Here is a 9,908-nt window from a genome sequence, read left to right as displayed (position 1 = left end):
GTTGAAAGACTTGCATTCATGCCGACTTTATTTCAGTTTTTTGATGGATGGTTAGAGGTCACGATTAAGAATCAAGACTGAGGATTATTTTCTGGTTACTTATCCAAGTTCTCGGATGATGTTTGTTCACCTGGGGGATGGGTTTCTTCACAGCCATGGACAAGAAGAGAGTGTGTGCGGTGATTCACCCCTTAGCTTCCGAGGAGAATTCTTTCTTTCACAGCTACATGTGAAATGATTTGGTAAGGAGACGGGAGGAGTGTGTCCTTCCTAAAAATTTGGTGTATGGCAGGTGGAGAGGAAGGTGCTTGAAAACCAAATGGGGCCAGGAGACAAGAACACCAGAATATCCATCTGCTATTCAATATAGAGATTAAAGTATATATTTAGTAATTTTCACTTTTCTTTTAATATAAATTGTACTAAATTTAAGAACAGGGTTGTCTGAGTGGCCCAGTCAGTTAGGTGTCTGCCTTCGGCTCGGGTCAAGGTCCCGGGGTCCTGGGATCGAGCCCCACATTAGGCTCCCTGCTCAGCGGAGAGCCTGCTTCTTCCTCTCCCTCTGCAGCTCCCCTTGTTCATGGTTTCTCTGTCTGTCAAATAAATAATGTCTTAAAAAAATAAAAACTTGAGTAGTTTGACTCCACTGCCCAGTCTTTACTGCTTCATGTTGCTGCTGCTTCCTCAAGAGTGTTGCCATGTGGACATGTGAACAAAATATCACCAGATTTCCAAAATTTTAAAGAGATTTCAGAAATCTGGATTTTTCTGTGAAATTCTCTGAATTTTAAATTTTCCTTATATTATTTTAAGCAGTAGGTGGGCAATGCCAGATGCAGTTCACTGGTCACCAGTGTATTACTTCTGGCCTGGTCTTCCTGTAGTGTACTCAAGATGAATACTTTTTAAAAAGTGAGTATCAAAAAATAAAAAAAATAATAAAATAAGAAGTGAGCATCACCTTTACTGCTAACCATGCTCTTCCTCTATAATCTCTGCTGTTTTATTTTTCAAATAAATGAAAATCCATTCAACTCTTCAATGGCTCCTCAGTGCCCACAGTCAAATCTAAATTCTGTTAGTGAAATTCAAGATCTATTTGCTGCTCCATGCTCCACCTCTACCTTCGTATGTGATGGTCTTTTCACCAGCTTGCTCTTGCCCTCCTTGTCCTGCAAGGACAACACTCCACCAGCTGGAGTGTTGCTTGCTGTGTGGGACCTGCCACGTGAATGATAGGGTGGTTATACGATTAAGCAGAATAGAGTGCAAGGGGAGGCACATAAATACAAAACGAGTTTTATGATTGATATCTACCGACCTACTGACCTTGCCTGACTCCTGATATTTTAAAAATCGATTCAATAAATACATATTGGGCCACTCCTATGTGCCAGTCACTCTGTGAGGCACCGGAATTATGAAAATTGAAAGCAGGGTCCATCTCTGTCTTCACATTGCTCACAGGCTAGAACGGACATGCCATCAAACAACCGAAGTACAGCACTGAAAGTGCTTTAATGGAGTTTGTTAGGAGATGCCTGTGGAGAGTAGACAAAGAAAGGAACACTCTCCAGAGGAGACACATGAAATAAATGGAAGGATGAGGAGAAGCTTTCCATGGGGCAGAAGGAAAGGAGGCCATTTCAGGCAGAAGAAAGGAATTTCAAGCAGAGGAATCAATATGTTTATATAAGAAAGTCTGGAAAATTCAGAAAATGGTGTGTTGTTTCTTACAATTAAACATTCCTAACAATGTTAAGGTATTACTGTACTCCGTGCTGCAGTTTACATGGAACTTGGCCATGAAATCATTTTCCTGAGTCTTCCTGGGATGAGCTGTGAGCCTCTTAGCTGAGCCCTTACCAACTTAGTAGATAAATAATACTTTTCTAGTCTCCGGGCTACAACCAAATTAAGGGACCATCTCCACATACCCAAGGCCTTGTGTTAGAACAAGAATATATCTTTGTTTACAAGTTCTCTCTTGACCAGTTCCTTGGCTCAAAGTAGAAGAATTTCCATGCTACTCTCTCCATGTTCTGCTAGATCAAACCTAAACATTTCCTTTAGAAATTTTAAATAAACTCAATGAAAGTAATAAATTTGAGTTAATTTGTTGGAATTGAGATCCTTTTTTGACGTCTGGGTTTCTTCTGTTGCAGTATTTAAACTTAAATCATTAAAGTAATAATGATCCCTGGTCACTTAGTCTCTAAGAGCCTCATTGTTATCCTATATGGTTTGCAATTAAGTATGTGAAATACCCCAAGGCATTAATAACAGTCTCTCTGAGTGAGTTTTGTGCACTGCAGAAAAATAAACATCCTCCCTCCTGTTCTTCTTAAATAAGTAAATGACATTATTGTTGTAAAGTATAAAATTTTTGAAGTGTAATATTGTGAGATTGTGTTTAATTTAGAAAATAAAAATAAGAACTAGGACTAGCTTTTAGTATCTAAGATTACTTGCAGCAGAAGTCTTGAATTTGCTTAGTTCTCAAGAGATGAGGTTTCACCAGCAAAGTAAATCTCCTTGGGGCACGTTGAGTCAGCTCATGAAGAGGCAGTGAGCCATGCTATTGCCATTCATGGTTTCAACCCCATGAAACTCCTTTTCAGAATTAGATCAAGCCCGAGCGTAGGCAGGGTGAGGCAAAAATGTCCTTGAATGGCAGTTGGGATAATTGTTGATGACATGCTACCTTATCTACACCTTTGCCTCTCTTCACCTCCCTTCTTTTCATCTAATTTTATCTTCATGGATACACTTTAGGCTTGCCAGTACAGCCAGAGCCATTAATTCAATCCAGTGGTCACCTTGACTTAACTCTCCCCTTCTGCGATATTACAAACTACTATATCCAGGGATGTGTCACTGTGCCTGCCCACCCGTCTCTAGGTTTAGCAGAGAGCCTGCCATGCTACATTCAATAATTCAATGAATATTTGTTAAATGTGAGTGGGGTGAGGGTGGGGGATATGGTCAAAAGGTAGAGACTTCCAGTTATAAGTAAGTTCTGGGGATGTAATGCAAAGCATGGTGACTATAATCAACAATACTGTGTCGTATATTTGAAATTTGCCTGGAGAGTAGATCTTAAAGCATTTCATCACAGGAAAAAGAATGTGACCATATGAGATGATGGATGTTAACTAAACTTATTGTGGCAACCATCTCACAATATATACACACATCAAATTATTATTTTGTATACCTTAAACAGCGTTATATGTCAATTACATCTCAATAACGCTGAAAAAATGCGAATAAAAAATTCTTTTTCAAGTATTAACAAATATTTGCAATATTGGCTAGGCCTCGCTTGTACTTTTTAAAAGGAATTGTGGTTGGAAATTTACACATGTCGCTCAGTGCCAAATGTATATCGTTTTCAAAATGCTCCATAACTGGATTTTAACTTCCTTATGGGCCTCAATCTGTAGTGGGATGGGAAATAGAGACAATTTTACCAAATAAAAGAAATTCAGAAAAAAAAAAAAAAAAGAAATTCAGGTTCTTTCAGCACACTCCCTAGGTAGAGTATAAATACTCTGCGTCGCATACCTGCTTCCATCCCATCCTTCGGAGATGGCCCCCGGAGAAAGAAGGAAGTTAAGTTTCACGGGCCTTCCTGTGGTGGGACAGGCCTCCTAATGGCGAGCTGGCTCTTACTAAGCTTCGAGGCATCGCAGATCGTGGTGCTAAAGTCCACGGCGATGAACTGTTGGCAAAGCTCCCAGGTTGTTTGGCCGTTTGTCTCCTCTACTGCCTCAGCCCGCTCTCGGCTTTCAGTGTGTCTCGGCTCTCCCCATGGCTTGGATGAAGGTCTCATTCAGGGCAGTGGTTTCGGGCGTCTCATGATGTAGCCACCATTTCCATTTGGTGTCCCATGAGGCACCCCACCCTTCTTCCAGAGCCTGAGCAAGGACACTGGATTGGAGCTTTACCCTATATACCGCTCCACCCCTCTTTTGTCACACGAATCCCTGCTTTTCCATACACACTTGAGGATTTAACTGGACAGTGCATATGGGAGGAGGGTTTGGAAGTTAGTTACCTGCCAGATTCCCTCTCTTATAACCTAGTCCCTTGCCCTCCTCCTCCAGGGCCAGAAAAGCTTTCTTGTCTTCCCCATTATTATACGTCAGGGATTTTCCCCAGCCTCTTCCTAATGGAGGTGGCATCAAGAGAACTTGATTTATAGAAAGAAATAAAAGCACAATGATTTAATATTTTCCAAGTATTATATTCATTTTACCCAAGAGAAATTTAAGCTCAAAGAGGTTAAAGTAACTTGATTGCAAAGTAGCAGATCCTAGCAGCTTCAAAGCCCAGCTGTAAAGCTGAATGACAGCATGATGAAACTTGCAGTTTTTGAGTGTTCTAATTCAAAGTTAGCAAGCTTCTTATTTCTCTTTGCAACTTTTATCATCAGATATTGCTTCTTAACAAATTAAAAACGTAATTTGATAGCACTTCTCCAACCTCATATAATGTTCGGCACATGAGACCAGAAGCAATTGCCCTAATTAATTAATTTGACAAAACATAGTTTATGTGTGAAAATGAATTAATGATCAGGTGAAATTAAAATCTAAATTAGAGGAGCATATTCTTCACTTTTCACTCGTGGCAGGAGACTCGTTTCTGTTAAGTATTATCCCTGATATAAAATATAATCGCATAACTATAATTAGCAAAATTCCTTCCATTTGACTATAAGGAGAAGCAGAGACACACTCTTTTATTTAAAACCACTAATCTAGAATAACAAACTAGAATCCATATTATTAAAAGGCAATTGACTAGTTTTTAAAAATAGAAATGTAAGATATAAAATTCATTTTTAAAAACAAATGTAAAGACCTGACTTTCCAATATGTACTACAGATAAGCAACAAGTAGACCGTCCTCCCCGACCCCCCGCCTTAGGTTGCCCCAGCTTGGTGTTAAAAGTAAGGTCCCCCAGACAATAGCAAGAGAATGGCTCTGGCTCTGTCCCTGCCATGTTCAAGGACATGCCGACTCGCTCTTTAAATTAATTCTACCCACCGAATCTCACGCATCTTTCACTAACCGGTCATCTTAATGTCTCTGGAGCACTTGCTACTTTCCTGGTAGTAGGTCCAGTCTAAGCTCGTCCTATCTACCGAGGCCCTGCCATTCCTCTGCTGATGCTGCGTACGGGCCCTGTGAGCCAAGACCTGCTAATGCCTGATGTTTCAGGGATTTACGCTGGGTCTCACGACGCCTTCCATTATTTTTTTTTTTAAGACTTTATTTATTTGAGAGAGAGAAAGAGAACGGGGGAGGAAAAGGGGAAGGACAAGTATAAGGAGTCCTCTTCTCCCCCCCCCCCCTGCTTTCTCTCTCTCTCAAATAAATAAACAAACAAATAAATAAATTTTAAAAATCTTTTTTTAAAAAAAGATTTTATTTATTTATTCATGAGAGACACAGACAGAGGCAGAGACATAGGCAGAGGGAGAAGCAGGCTCCCCCCTGAACAGGGAGCCCAGTGTTGGGCTCCATCCCAGGATCCTGGGATCATGACCTGAGCCGAAGGCAGATGTTCAACCACTGAGCTACCCAGGGGTCCCAATAAATAAAATCTTTAAAAAAAAAATAGCTTTGGTGAGCACATTTTTTACTCAAATGAAGATCTCTCCAGTCTTTCTTCCTGATCTTCTACTTATATTTGCAACTGCCTACTGGATTTGTCTATTAGATATCTCACATCTTCCTTGAATTCTGGATGCCTGAGTTGAACTCATCATTCCCCTGATCTCCTAAGTTTCCAGTCTCAATAAATCGGTCTACCTTCTACCTGGTTACCTATCAGCAACCTGGGCCATTTCTGTGCCTTCTCTCTCAGAATCTTGCCACTACTCATATCCACTTCCTTACAAACTATTCTTTCCCTAAATATCTTCTAAAGTCATCCACTTATTTTCATTTTCACCATCTTATGTCAGGGTACCGCCTCTTACCTAGATTTCTGTAATAACCTCCTAGTGGTTCTTCTCACATTTTTTTCTTTCCCCTCCCCTCCAATGTACCTCTACATTGTGCACCAAAATAATATATCAGAAAATTAAGTCTGAAAAGCTACTCCGTGTTTAAAACTGATACATTTCTTCTTATTGTTCTTAGTCCCAACCTGGTCTGCCCATAAGGACTTCTCTCCCTTCTTCAAATGTCCATATCCTCTCTCATTTCCAAGCCCTTTCAAATACTGTTCTTTCTGCCTGGAATGAGATTGGTAAATATTTGTTGAATGAATGACTAAATGAGTAATTTTTTCCCGAGACAGATTACATTAAAGCCTCATCAACAAGTAGATTCCTTGAGTCTATTTACCTTCAGTTGAATAATTTCACTACATTTTAAAATATGTTTGGGGATCCCTGGGTGGCGCAGCGGTTTGGCGCCTGCCTTTGGCCCAGGGCGCGATCCTGGAGACCCGGGATCGAATCCCACATCAGGCTCCCAGCGCATGGAGCCTGCTTCTCCCTCTGCCTGTGTCTCTGCCTCTCTCTTTCTCTCTGTATGACTATCATAAATAAATAAAATTTAAAAAAAAATAATAAATAAATAAAATATGTTTAATGTTTTACAAACTAAAACATAAACTGGCAGTTCAGTATGCACCTTGCAGATCTATTTTGAGGTTTTAGGAGGAGTGTTTAGCTAATCCTATTGCTTGGACTACAGAACGGTCCTCCTCCATCTGGGAGTATCACCCTCTTTGACTTGAGTGACATCCTGAGGATGTGCCCAATGCCAAAGGCAGGATGACAAATATAGCACAGTGAGGGAATCACTGGACATCTTCCTGCTAGCCAAATCCCTCAAATCAAACTTGGCATACAACGGAGTGACAGATGTCACTGTCAGATTGCTCTAACATCCTTGATATGACCTACCACTAGCTGCTCTAATTTCATTTCAAAAACTCCGAGTGATCTTTACAAATTTGCATAGTGAAAAAGAGAAAATAATTTTAGGACTCGGCAAGGCCAATGGCATGCAATCCATCTAGAAACGAGCCTAGCAACCCCATCATTCATGAGAGCATCTGGCTGCCATCTACAGGAGCTGGGCACACGCCAACTTTGATCATTACATCCAGCTTGCCCACCTTCCTTCATCACTTCAACTGGATGACACACATTCAATTCTGTTCAAAAGATAGCATCTATAATTGCTGGTAAATTCCACAAGGCAAGTATCTTACTCTAGAAACAGTGGCACTTTATAGGTAAATGAGGTAAAATAATTGCACAATACATTTAGAACTGCGGTTTAAAAATGGCAAATTATGAGATAATAAAATCGCTGATTATATTACCCAGGAAAATTTAAGTATGTTAACTGGCATTGCTTTTCTGGTTCATTAAAGGAGAATTTCTTTTTTTCACCTAATCTGGCATTTCAATTCGGTTTTATGATACTTAGATATTATAAGATCACACACAGGCACACATACATAAAAGAGGTTTTGTTTGGTATGAGCCGGATCTATAGAGTTTAAAATATAATTTAGATAGCAGATGGAATTAACTACATCAGAGTATAACAATAACTACAAAATAGTGATGCTCCTTTGTCTACATTTCCTTAAGCTTTTTATATTTATGACTTGCATAGTTTTGTTAAGCCTGATATTTTATTTGAAATAGTTTGTGTTTCCAAAATTCAGACATTTAAGAAATATTCTTGGGATCCCCAGGTGGCTCAGCAGTTGAGCGTCTGCCTTTGGCCCAGGGCATGATCCTGGGGTCCCAGGATCGAGTCCTGCATCCGGCTTCCTGCATGGAGCCTGCTTCTCCCTCTGCCTGTGTCTCTGCCTCTCTCTCTGTGTGTCTCTCATGAATAAATAAATAAAATCTAAAAAAAAAAAAAAAAAGAAATATTCTTTCATGTTATTCTGAGAGTTTTTGAAAGTGAAAGAATATTTTATGGTTGGCTGCTGTTTCAAAAAAAAAAAAAAAATCTACCATTCAAGGGAAGGGAGACAGGAATGTATGCTAAACATCACTAACAGCCAGTACCTACATACGCTTGACCACGTGCAGGGAAATGTTCGATGTGATTTGCCTTCATTTACCCATTCATGAATTCATATGAATTCAATTTGGTGGGTACTTTGAATATTCCTATTTTACAAATGAAGAAGTTAAGGCACAGGTAAGTAATTTTCCCAAAGTCATGTGACTAGCAAATGGCAGAGCCAGGATTCAAAACCAGAGAGTCTGGCTCTAAACATCATGCTTTTACCTACCATGCGTGACTGCCTGTCACTGAGAACACCACGAGAACCAATTATTCTTCTTGAAAAGCATTTACTATCCTCAGTGAAATGAATTTTGTGTCAGAACATTGAGAATGTCCCTGGAGCAGCATCATTAACTCCAGAAATGAGATCTGTGTGGAGCTGACCTCTGAGACTCTCTCTTCCAATAAACTCCATCTCCAGTCAATCAGAGTAGCACTAACGAATCAGTACAACTCGCCCGCATGAACTAATCATAAAATAACATGCTCTGCAAAAGTAAACACCTTGTTCACTTGTAGAAAAATCTTGGGCAAGTTGGCAGTTTAGCTGAACAAGCATCTCTTTGGAGCCTACTATGAACAAAGTGTTATGCTAAATGCTAGAGAAAAATAAGTGAAGTCTAATTTCCCTGTTGAAGGACCTCATAAACTACTGGAAACATAAGGAAAGTACACGATTACCTCTAATGAAAGCTCTACCATGAGAAGTATTAAAAGAGGAGTAAAATAAAAACGTCAAGGGAGCACCAGGAGGAAACTTAGGTGGAGGTGGGGGATTGGCTGTTGAGGAACTTGCAGATGACAGTAGAATTTTGGGCTAATGTTCCTGGGATGGGACTCCAGGCGGAAGGTATAAAGTGACCAAAGTCACAAAGTATAGGGGTTTTGGAAATGAAATTGGAGAGATGTGTTGGTGCTAGATTTTAAGGAGCATCGTGTGTTACACACAAAACACATATGTGTATCCCCCGTTAATATTTCATTGTGTTTATAGGATTCTGTATCGACACTGTTCATTGAGTACGAATCTTTGGGTCTGTTTATTCAGAAAAATATTGTGCTATATGTGGTTAGCTCCTCTCTCCAGAGTAGTGTGGCAAAAAGTTTGAAATCTCTGTTCAGACGTGCAATCACTCTGTGACCTCAGGTTCCTCATTTAGAAGAAGGAATAACAGTATCTATCTCATTTGGATCCCAGGAAGGGATCTCTTTCTCTCTCTCTCTCCCTCTGCCCATCCCCACCCTGTTCTTTCTCTAAAATAAATAAATAAGTTTGGGGATCCCTGGGTGGCTCAGCAGTTTGGCGCCTGCCTTTGGCCCAGGGCAGGATCCTGGAGTCTCAGGATCAAGTCCCGCGTCGGGCTCCCGGCATGGAGCCTGCTTCTTTCTCTGCCTGTGTCTCTGCCTCTCTCTCTCTCTATGTCTATTATGAATAAATAAATAAAATCTTTTAAAAATAAATAAATAAATTTTAAAATATGTATATTTTAGATTGACAAATTTTGGAAGTGGGTTTGAGGGAGAGCTTACAGTTTTCTAATGCTAAGAACTGGGTAGGAACAAGTGTATGTGAACAAGTACAGCAAAGTAGCATGTTCTGTTTTTCATTTATCAAAATGCCCTAAGAGTAAAAAAAGAAAAAAAAGATGCTCATATACAGCAGAGGACTAAGCTTAGGTAAACACTGGATAATACTTGTGCTTTTACATTTTATTAAAATACGATCAGGATACAAAGATAACAAGGCTGTTAAAAGGAGAATTCATGAGGTAAAAGCATATTGTCTCATTTCTATGCTTACTGTTTTTTTCTATGTGTTATATTTAAATGCCCCCCACAGACTCAGC

General features: G+C 39.8%; 1 long non-coding RNA gene across 1 annotated transcript; it reads right to left on the bottom strand.

Moving 5' to 3' along the window:
• Positions 1-976: 976 nt before the first annotated feature.
• Positions 977-3,639, bottom strand: LOC121474955. The gene is made up of 2 exons (XR_005983588.1): positions 3,568-3,639; positions 977-1,221 (listed from the first exon to the last, which is right to left on the bottom strand). It is a non-coding gene; the product is annotated as an uncharacterized LOC121474955 (long non-coding RNA).
• Between the last annotated feature and the right edge of the window lie 6,269 nt (positions 3,640-9,908).

The sequence above is a fragment of the Vulpes lagopus genome, chromosome 13 (assembly GCF_018345385.1).
Source record: "Vulpes lagopus strain Blue_001 chromosome 13, ASM1834538v1, whole genome shotgun sequence".
In the NCBI taxonomy this organism is placed as follows: domain Eukaryota; kingdom Metazoa; phylum Chordata; class Mammalia; order Carnivora; family Canidae; genus Vulpes; species Vulpes lagopus.
The sequence above is the reverse complement of the archived record's forward strand: the minus strand, read 5'-3'. Positions and strand labels throughout refer to the sequence as shown.